The following is an 11,514-nucleotide window of genomic DNA, read 5'->3' as shown; positions in this document are numbered from 1 at the left end:
AGAGGTAGTGTATGACAGGGATTCTTAGGGAATGGTAGGAGAAGATCTGCAGGAGCTTGTAAAGGAAACTCACCAAAGAATTTTGAGGAAGTAGGTGATAATTAAAGGCGAATGTGATCCATTTTAACATGTTTCAGTGAAAGTGGCAAGACCTACAGCAGTATGGGAATATACATTCTGGAGCACTTGCCTATAGTTGTGGAGAATGGCACACTCAAGGGACATGTAAGCCATTAGAAATTTAAGTCTGGGATTCAATGTAGAAGACATTTGGGATTTAATGCCCCTGGAATTGATGAAAGAGAATAGAAAAATGAAAGAGCTTTTAGTCTCCCTAGTGGAGCCCCCAAGCCATTCCACATATAATGATCAGTTTTATGGAATGCTGCCTAAAACAATCAATCATGTGAGAAAGTATATATTAAAAAGGAAGCTCAGAAAAGAGAAAAGTTTAAGAACAATGGAATGGCCACCTGGGCCAAACTGTCTCTCTCCTTCCTCCCTACCCCTCTCCCCCTCCTCCACTCTTCCTCTCCCCAACCCCCCACCCCCTTCTCTGACTAAATTGGTAGGAGTGAAGGTTCCAGTGAATTTGGCAATGTGAGGTCTTTGTGACCTTGGCAAGAGCAATTTCATCAAAGTTTGAGAGGAAGCTAGGTAGATTGTTGGAGTGGTTTGAAGAGCAAATGGGAAGTGAAGTGTTGGATCCACAAAGTGCAGACAATACTTTTGAACAGCTTTGCTGTGGAGAGGGTGGCAGAGGACATTGGGCAACAATGCAGTGTAGACATATTAAGGGTAACAGAACATATCATTATGCTGATCTGAATGAAAGGAGAGAAAAGCTTCAATGAACAACAGAGGATAAGATAGATGAGGAATAGTGGAGTAATATACTTACTCATCCTGTACTTTAATGGGTAGAGAAAATAGTTTCTTTGTCTCTAACTGACCTGATTTCTTAAGGTCCTGTTGTTCTGTGTAGCTGATGCACTTTTTCCAATTAAAATTGTTTTCCATTCTTTTTAGGTTTAAACAATGTCTTTTCAGTTTAAAACTTCTGTCAGTTTAATAGTGAACTTTCTGTCAAAGTTGGTTTAGGCTCCTTTCTGTCAAAGTCAGTTAGGCTTGTATATCAGATTTTGTATTATTTTTTTTTTCCACTAAAGTGGTACCTGAATATGAGGAAAAGGGACAGGCTTACCGTGTTTTCAAGAAGAGGTGAGAGAGGGAACCAGGTTTCCCCATACCCATTTGCATTTTAGTTAACTCTGCTGCTGGTGTCCATTCAGATGTGACTGGTCTCATCACTAGACCAGTTGGCCTGAACAATTTATCTGGCCTCAGTGTCCCTGTCTGTGGCATTTTCTTCTTCCGATTAGCATGCGTGTTCGCCAGCAAGCTTGATATGCTGGTGTCCATTCACTGCAGCACACAGGATATTCATAGTACCCCGAACAAGACATCACATTGGGAGTCAAGAATACTGACTTAATCACCATCTTTCTACCACTGGTGCTTTCTTATTTCTTACACATAACATGGGACATTAAGCCAAGCCTATATTTCAAATTCTCCTAAGCTCATATCTTTCTCAAGTTAAGTCCAAGAAAGAAAGCCTAAAGTCCTCAATTTCTCCATTTATGTCCAAATATATCTAAAGTACTTTTCTCATCTATCAGTGTTAGGCCCTGTTAACAGACTTCCTAATTTCCTCTCTTTTACCGTTTTTCTTCTCAGTCTTTCAGGAATAGGAGGAACCATATTAAGGATTTTAGTATGCCTTATGTCATATATACCTACCTTAAGTCTGTATGCCTCATGACCTAGATCATAGAAGGTTTCCTTGCCATTTCCACTCCAAGGACTAGAAGAGCTAAATGTTTATTTTCTTAGCCACCCTGGCTGTTAGGAGTAAACATGTGACTGAACACTAACCAAAGGCCTGGATGTGGAAACCTGCTGGAGCCACTTATTTATAAAAGACAAAAGGGGTTAATGCTGTTGCCTTCCTTCCCACAGCCTTTTTCATGCTTGGAATTTAGGAGGAAAAAAACCCAGGGATGACCATGGGGAAAAGAGAGTGAATCATGGATACATAAGTTCTACAAAATGTTTGAATCTATTTATGTGAAGAACCCAGGCCAACCCTTTCCTATCCACAAACTATTTAGTATCTGAGGAAAAAAAAAAAACCTTCAAATTTGTACTATTTGGAGTATTTTCATGTTTATACCCAAAAGCATTTCTGACTGATGTGCTCTGCTTTCTGTCTGTGTAAAATGCTCTTTCCTCCTTCTGTCGTGTCCTTATGGTCCCTAGTTTAATATCCCTCCTCAGAGCAGAAGATATAAAGCAGGTCCCAAGATTATGTTTATTATAAAACCCTATATTTTATGATAAAAATTATTATAAATTTTCAGTCAAAACGTTATCTACCTAGGGCTATCCTATGTAAGAGAATTACTGTAACATAGATTTTCAATAACTGGAATACACCCTGAAATTTTGGAGACTTCAAAATGCAAATTTCTATCATTTAAAGACTTTTCTTTTTCAAAAAGAAAATACATTTTTGGGGTATTATTCTTTTGTTGTTATTGTAGTTGCTTCTAACCAGGTATTAGAAGTTATAGTAGTGGGCAAGGGGATGGTGACCAAAGCTGAGAAGGAACAGATACAGGTGCCAGAATGCTGGTGAGGCACATTTGGTGGCTCTGGGATGTGCTGCCCTTCATGAGACTTGCAGATCAAGAACAGAAAACTTGCTTCTCAGTAGCATTTCATAATAAAATATGCAGTGAATTTTGGTGATAATTCACACATAAATGCAAATGATAAATAGGTTAATGACTTAGATCTACTTTATTTGTGTATGAATTTTTTACTTCAGTAATTTTTTTTCAGCCAAACAGTATTAAGAAAGGCATTTTTGTCAACAAATATATCAACCTTGAAGCAATAGTTACCTACCATTTTTTTTTTTTTTTTTTTTTTTGTGTTACACGGGCCTCTCACTGTTGTGGCCTCTCCCGTTGCGGAGCACAGACTCTGGACGCACAGGCTCAGCGGCCATGGCTCACAGGCCCAGCCCCTCCATGGTATGTGGGATCCTCCCAGACCGGGGCACGAACCTGTGTCCCCTGCATCGGCAGACGGACTCTCAACCACTGCACCACCAGGGAGGCCCTTACCTACCATTGATAGCCATGCATTAAGTTGGATGTTTGGAAGAGTGATCCTGGCAGGCAAGCTCACTGTGATCTGTGACAGGGATGAGAGGATGGTGGGCTTAGGGACACTTTTAATCTTGGGTAATTTCATTCGATCTGTGTACTACATTGTCGTGTTCAGTGTCAATTATTTTTTTTCAGTGTCAATTTTAATGAGTGAATGTCTCTGTCTCTAGCATGCTCACACCACTTCATGAAGTGCTGCCAAACTGGCTACCTGGCTTTATCACAGAAACTCAGGGAGTTTTACAACAATATATATGTTTTACACTAATCCCAGATGGACTGACTCAGCAGGTCTTCAGTGCAGTGTTAGAATATATATGTGCTCACTCTCTCCCCCTACTTCTCTTTCCTCTTCTCCCACCTTCCCAAGGATGAGAGTTCTGATTCTCAGCTCAGGTGATATATACATGGGACTCATTGTTCAGGAAATGCACCTCTCAGGTTACTCTGAAGTGCAACTGCAACATGAGATGTCTGTAAATAACTTATCTATGTTGCCTTTCAAAGACTATAGCCCAACTCTGACCCCCACATTAAATCAAAGCTACTCAACGTACAAGAAGGAGCTGCTCTCACTGACGACCACTTTTGAGGCTACAAGGTACTCAGCACTTTAAGCTTGGGCTCTCTGATCCATATGTATGCAATTTTTTTCCACCTATTATTTTTCAACCATGTTGCTCAGTTCTGGAAAGAAAGTAAAAGCAAGAAGAGAAATTCCCTAATTGTATTATGTTTGTATCTTGGGTTGATAGAAAGATTTGGGTTGTAAAGAACCCAGAATTTTTGAGAAGGTGATAAATAGCTGATCTCTGGAAAGTCATGTAACATAGTGGAAAAAGAGGGCATCTTTCCCCTGTTCTGGAGTATCCACTGCAGAGAAAGCAGTTTGTAAAATCTTCCCTCTTTAAGGCCTCCTGGGTCACATTCTCTTACGATACTGGCTTCAAACCATGTTTTACTTTTGTAAGGTCCTTGTAAAGTGTGTGAGGCATTCTTTTACTTCATGACTGCCCACCCTCTACTGCTTTTCTACCTTAATCATATTGGAAATTAATTCTAGTGATTAGCTGCTTGTTTTTTGTTTCATTTTGTTTATTTGACAAATAAATAATTACCACCCTTTACTTTGGTAACAAAGGGATGCTTTTCTCAGAGGGGAAACAATTACATGCAGTTTGCGTGAGATTGATCCCCCTCCACAAGCCAGGGATGTGGGAAGGAGACCTGGGCCCAGCTAAATAGAATACTCTAGATAATTGTTTCATCTAGGTGACTGGTTCGGTGTTGGGCCCATGATCCAACACATGCCATCATGGCTTGCAATGAAAAATTTTTTTCTAGAATTCTAAGGACAGGCTGTTTCTAGCCAGTTCAAAGCTGGGGGTCTAGAGGCTGATAGAAGTATATTTCCTGCTACAGGGAATCTCACTGTCTAATCAACAAAGAAAGAGGAATCCCCTGGATTTCTAGTTACATGAGTTAATAATTCCCTTTTAAATGTTTACACAAGCTGATTTGAAATGTTTCTATCATCTGCCAAAAAAGCAGTCTTAACACACTCATTTTTTCAAAGCCAAATCACATAAAATGAACCAATTGACATTTTTAAAATAAATGCATGTTTCCCATATTCAAAAGTTCATACACTATACCATATGACATGTCTGTCCTGAATTTTATTATATAAAAATATTGTTTTCATTTTATTTCACATCCCATCTTGTCCCAATTTAATAAGGATATAGACAGGAGAGTGCTAAAAATTAACTTCATAATGATACTGGTTTTGTGTAACAGTTTACCTAATGAGTAAGGCAAGTCTTAGGTTTTAACATTTGACTCAAAGTTTGTATAAATAAAATATGAATAATTTTCTATTAAAATTATGATTTGCATTTGTTTATATTTAAGCTTCTATGAAATGTCTCTCTGTATTCCAAGAAAATATTCAGTTGTTTATTCTTATTTTACCTGTTCACTGTGTACTCTATCATCTAAATAATTCATTAAAATGTTGAATCAGACTTTCCCAATACTTATTCATCTTTGTTTCTTATCTCTAAGCTAGTTTCCTATCTATGACAAGCCAGTAACCTTCCATTTTACAGTTCCTGTAAAGTTTTTTGTACCTTTAGGTATGAAAACCTGTTCAAGGCATTTCAAAAGTTTAAAGAGATTATATTCTCTATTTTCCTCATTATCCAAGAATATTTATCCTGCAAAGAATGCCAATAGATTTGTCAGGCACAATTTTCTCTTGACAGGAGCTGTGCTATTATTATTATTGACTGAGGTATCTGAAATTCTTGCTAAGGTTTCTACAATTATTAATAGTTTTGCCTCCCCTCCCCCACCTTTTATTCCTCTGGAAAACATTCATATTTAACATAAAAGGAGCCATCTTCCATTTTAAAGCTTGATTTTTGTTAGATGGTAGTATAATTAATACAAGACACTCACATGTTATTTCTACTAACATATTGGTTATCCCCTACGTATGGACTGAATGTTTGTACTCCCCTCTCACATTAATATGTTGAAGCTCTACCCTCCCAATGCAACTGTTTTAGAAGATAGGGCCTTCATGGAAGTAATTAAGGTTAAATGTAGTCATAAGGGTAGGATCCTAACCCCAGAGAATAAGAAGAATAGGAGAGACCAGAACTCAGTCACTCTGTGTGTGCACACACTGAGGAAAGGCCATGTGAGCACCAGTGAGAAGGCAGTGGTCTACTACAGAGCCCTCACCAGAAACCAACTATGCTGACAACCTAATCTCGGACTTTCAGACTCCAGGACCATGAGAAAGTAAATTTCTGTTGTTTAAGTCATGCATTCTATGATATTTTGTTGTGGCAGCCTGAGCAGACTAAGATACCATGTTTATGAAACAAACATAGCATGCAGGAGTGAGCAATATTTTTTCCAGCTCTAGGGTTTATTCTGCAGACCACTTTTTCTAGTGAACTTTTTGTTGTTGTTGCTATTGTTGACGTTTTCTGGTGTATCTCATTTTTTTCTGTTCCTCTGATCTCATACATACTTACTCATTGGGGAAATAAAGCTAGAAATAGAGGTGAAGGTGTAGCATTTTTTTATAAAATAAAATTGTATCCTCAACCTTGTTAGAGTGTATGGTTAATTTTGATTGATTCAGGAAGTATTTATTGAGTACCTGTTAAGTGCTGGGATCCTGCCAAGCAACTTGGGATAAATAAGTGACTAAAACTAAGACTCCTATCATTGCCGAACTTTCATTTCAGTGGGAGTGGGAGTGTGAAACCACACAGGACACACGATAAAAAATATAAATGAATCAAATCGTGTTTCAGAGAGTGATATATGGTATGGGAAAAAAATGAGGACATAAAATCTTGGGTGCACATTGGCAGTATTATCAAGGAAAGAAGGTAATAGAAGTTGAGGTCAAAGAGATATTAGTGGCAAAGTCTTTACAAGGCAAGATTTCTTAACCGTGGCATGGAATAAAACACAGAGAGTGTTCATGAATTTTGATGGGAAACGTTTTTTTTCAATCTCACTCTGGTGGGCTGAAGAGGGGAATCCCCCAAGATATCCACATCCTAATCTTCATAACCTACATGGATGTATTATCTTACAACACAACAGGTACTTTGCAAATGTTATTAAGGATCTTGACATGGGGATTATCCTTAATTATCTGGTGAGCTCAATGTAATCACAGGGAGCCAGAGGGAGCCAGAAGGATCAGAGTTAGAGAAAGAAAATTAAAGGACAGGAGCAGAAATAGGAGTGATATGCTCTGAAGATGAAAGAAGGGGCCACTAGCCAAGGAATGTAGGTGGTCTCTAGAAGCTGAAAAGGCAAGGAAACATTCTCCTCTAGGGCCTCCAGAAGAAGCAAAGCCCTGCCAACACCTTGATTTTAGCACAGTGAAAATGATTTCAGACTTCTCACTTCCAGAACTGTAAGATAATAAATGTGTGTTGTGTTAAGCTACTTAATTTGTGGTAATTTGTTAGAGCAACAATAGGAAACTACTATACATTTCTAACTGAAATGTATTATCTCTTAATATAGGAGTATTAATAGTACATGTGACTTTATCACAAAAATAAACTACAGATATTTTTATGTCATATTACAGTTCTTAAAAGTATCTAGAACTATTGTTTATGGCCATGATTGCTTCAAAACTCCAGTAGTTATCAAGTCCAGCACTAGGGCAAATCAGTGCTAAACTTTATGTAATACATTACTGAAAAAACGTATGTTTACTGTACCATAAATTTCTTAATGTATTGAATATTTTGAGAGCAACACTTCCATATAGTTGAGTTCCTTCGGAAGCTTAAAATATTTTGCATTTGGAAACATTAATTTGAAGAAGGGTCCATAGGCTTAACTAGACTTCAGAAGGTACCCTTGGCACAAAAAGTTTACAATTCCTACTATAGGGCTTCATAGGCTACTATAAAGACTTGGACTTTTACCTGGAGGGAAGAGGGACCTATGACAGAAGAGTAACATGGTTTCACATAACTTTTTAAAAGGATCACTTTGGCTACCATGTTGAGGAAGTACCACGGAGGCAACTATCTAGGCAAGAGATAATGGTGTTCAGACTAGTATGAATGGTGTAGGTGGTAAGGAAAGGTCAGATTCTGATTATATTTTGAACTTTGAGCCAATGGGATTTCCTGATGGCATGTATGTATAGCCAACAAAAATAGATTTCTATTTGTTGTTGTCTGTGTGTATGTTTGTTTACCTGTTTGATGATTTTATTTATTATTTTTTGGTGGTGATCCAGTAGAGATCTTCATGATGTAGGGAAGTGAGGAAAGAATTGCTAGAGGAAGTTCTTGAGTATGTAATAGGGATGAGCTATGATATATAACAAGAAGCCTGGTTTTCCATAGTAGCATGGATAATCCTCTCTATGTCTAGAAATTAAACTGGAGTAACTTATTTTGCAGCTCCAGTTCTCTAACTTCCAATTCTCAGTTCTTGAACTCCCAATTTTCCAAACTAATTTATAAACTTCCAAAGATACAAGGCAGAGATAAATGTATTACTCAGTAATAATAGTAGAAAATAATGGAGACAAGGAAAGTCATGGAAAATGTTGTTATAAAAATATTTTTCAGTTGTGCAAATAAAAGCTCAAAATTCCTTTTTAATAAAAGCAAACAAACCCAGTTTCAGCACCTCGTTTATGCAAAACATTGTGCTATATGCTGCGAATAAGATGGGGTCTTTGCTTCCAAGAACCTGTATTATTTGAGAGAAAATTATATATACTTGTGATATTAAATACTAATAAAACATCTGTAAAACCAGTGATAGAAGTAAATGAGGGATTGACATAAGAAAGGTTACAATAAATTTCAGTCTTAAGTGCTGTAGGAGCTCTGAGGAAGAAGTCACTTTATACAACAAAAATGAATAAATTGTTAGATCTTCTGCTAATGTCTCCCAATCAAGATACTTAGAGAGAAAGGTGGAATAAAGCCCTGCAGATAATCCCTGGACATATAAACTTATGAAGTTACTAAATACCTTGTTTACACACACACACACACACACACACACACAAAATGAGAAACTGTTTTCCTATGTGCCAATTGTCACTATATACAACATCATTAGTTACCAATATAGACATGAACTTCAGAAGGAGCCAATGAATTTTCTTCTTTTCTACAACACATGAATGTGGCAGTTTTGACTGCCAAATTGTTGTTGTTGCTGCTCAGTTTGGTCAATGTTATGTCACTTTTGATGTTAAAAAAAAGAATAGTGTTAACATCTTAAAGATTTTCAATTTTGTGGATGACTATTTTACAGTTGAAAAAATTTACCCTGTAAAGATGCAAACTCGTATTAATTTTCTAATGATGCTATAACAAATTACCACAAACTCGACAGCTTAGAACAGCAGAAATTTATTTTCTGATATTTCTGGAGGCCAGAAGTTCAAACTTAAGTTGTTGACATGGTCAGGGAGAACCTACTCCACAAGTCTCTCCTAGCTTCTGGTGACTGCTGGCAATTCTTAGCATTTCTTGGCTTGTAGCCACATAACTACACTTTCTGCTTCTGTCTTCATATCACCTCCCCTCCTCTGTGTGTACAAGAGTTCAAACTTTGCCACAGCCTTTCCAACAATTGTTGTCATTTTCTTATTTTAATAGCACTCATCCTAACTGGCATGCGGTGGTATATGACTGTGGTCTTGATTTACATTTCCCTGATGATTAGTGCTGTTGAGCATCTTTTCACATACTTGTTGGCCATTGTAGGTCTACTTTGAGAAACGTTTATTCAAACGTTATTCTGATTCATTTAAAAATCAGATTATTATCACTATTTTGCTATTGAGTTGTAGGAGTTCCTTATATATTTTGTAAATGATCCTCTTATCAAATATATTATTTGCAGATATTTTCTTCCATTCTGTAGATTACCTTTTCACTTTTTTCTTTGTTTCCTTTGCAGTGTAGAAGTTTTTTAGTTTTGTATAGTCCCACTTGTCTATTTTTGCTTTTGCTGCCTGTGCTTTGGGTTTAATATCTATGGAATCATTGCCAAGACTAAGGTCATGGAGTTTTCCCCTACTATTTTCTTCTAGGAGTTGTACAGTTTCAGATTTTATGATCTATAAGTTTAAGCCTTATGGTGTTTAATCCATTTGAGTTGATTTTTGTGTATGATGAAAGATAAGGTTCCAATTTCATTCTTTTGCATGTGGATCTCCATATTTCCGAGCACTGTTTGTTAAAGATTCTATCCTTTCCCCATTGTGTATTCTTGGTACCTTATCCAAGATTAGTTGACCATATATGTGTGGATTTATTGTGCTCCATTGGTACATATAGCTAGTTTTATGCCAATACCACACTGTTTTAATTACTATAGTTTTGTAATGTATTTTATAATCAAGAAGTATGTACCTCAAGTTTAGTTCTTTTTCAAGATACTTTTAGTTATTCAAGGTCCTTTCTGGTTCCATATGCATTTTAAAATTGTTTTTTTCTATTTCCATAAAAAATGCAATTGGGATTTTGATAGAGATTACATTGAATCTGTACACCAGTGTTGGGTAGTATGGACGTCTTAACAATATTAAGTCTTCCAGCCAATGAACACAAAGTATCTTTCCATTTGTTTATGTTTTCTTTAATTTTTTTCTTTTTTTTTTCGTGGCAGAGGTTTTATTTATTTATTTATTTATTTTTAACATCTTTATTGGAGTATAATTGATTTACAATGGTGTGTTAGTTACTGCTTTACAACAAAATGAATCAGTTATATATATACCTATGTTCCCATATCTCTTGCCTCTTGCGTCTCCCTCCCTCCCACCCTCCCTATCCCACCCCTCCAGGCGGTCACAAAGCACTGAGCTGATCTCCCTGTGCTATGCAGCTGCTTCCCACTACCTATCTACCCTACGTTTGGTAGTGTATATATGTCCAGGCCTCTCTCTCGCTTTGTCACAGCTTACCCTTCCCCCTCCCCATATCCTCAAGTCCATTCTTTAGTAGGTCTGTGTCTTTATTCCTCTTACCCCTAGGTTCTTCATGATATATATATTTTTAATTCAATATATATGTGTTAGCATATGGTATTTGTCTCTCTCTTTCTGACTTACTTCACTCTGTATGACAGACTCTACGTCTATCCACCTCATTACAAATAGTTCAATTTCGTTTCTTTTTATGGCTGAGTAATATCCCATTGTATATATGTGCCACATCTTCTTTATCCATTCATCCCATGATGGACATTTAGGTTGTTTCCATCTCCGGGCTATTGTAAATAGAGCTGCAATGAACATTTTGGTACATGGCTCTTTTTGAATTATGTTTTTCTCAGGGTATATGCCCAGTAGTGGGATTGCTGGGTCATATGGTAGTTCTATTTGTAGTTTTTTAAGGAACCTCCATACTGTTCTCCACAGTGGCTGTATCAATTTACATTCCCACCAAGAGTGCAAGAGGGTTCCCTTTTCTCCACACCCTCTCCAGCATTTATTGTTTGTAGATTTTTTGATGATGGCCATTCTGACTGGTGTGAGATGATATCTCATTTTAGTTTTGATTTGCATTTCTCTAATGATTAGTGATGTTGAGCATTCTTTCATGTGTTTGTTGGCAGTCTGTGTATCTTTGGAGAAATGTCTATTTAGGTCTTCTGCCCATTTTTGGATGGGTTGTTTGTTTTTTTGTTATTAAGCTGCATGAGCTGCTTATAAATTTTGGAGATTAATCCTTTGTCAATTGCT

The sequence above is a fragment of the Globicephala melas genome, chromosome 3 (genome assembly GCF_963455315.2).
Source record: "Globicephala melas chromosome 3, mGloMel1.2, whole genome shotgun sequence".
Taxonomy (NCBI): Eukaryota; Metazoa; Chordata; class Mammalia; order Artiodactyla; family Delphinidae; genus Globicephala; species Globicephala melas.
This window is presented reverse-complemented; position numbering follows the sequence as displayed.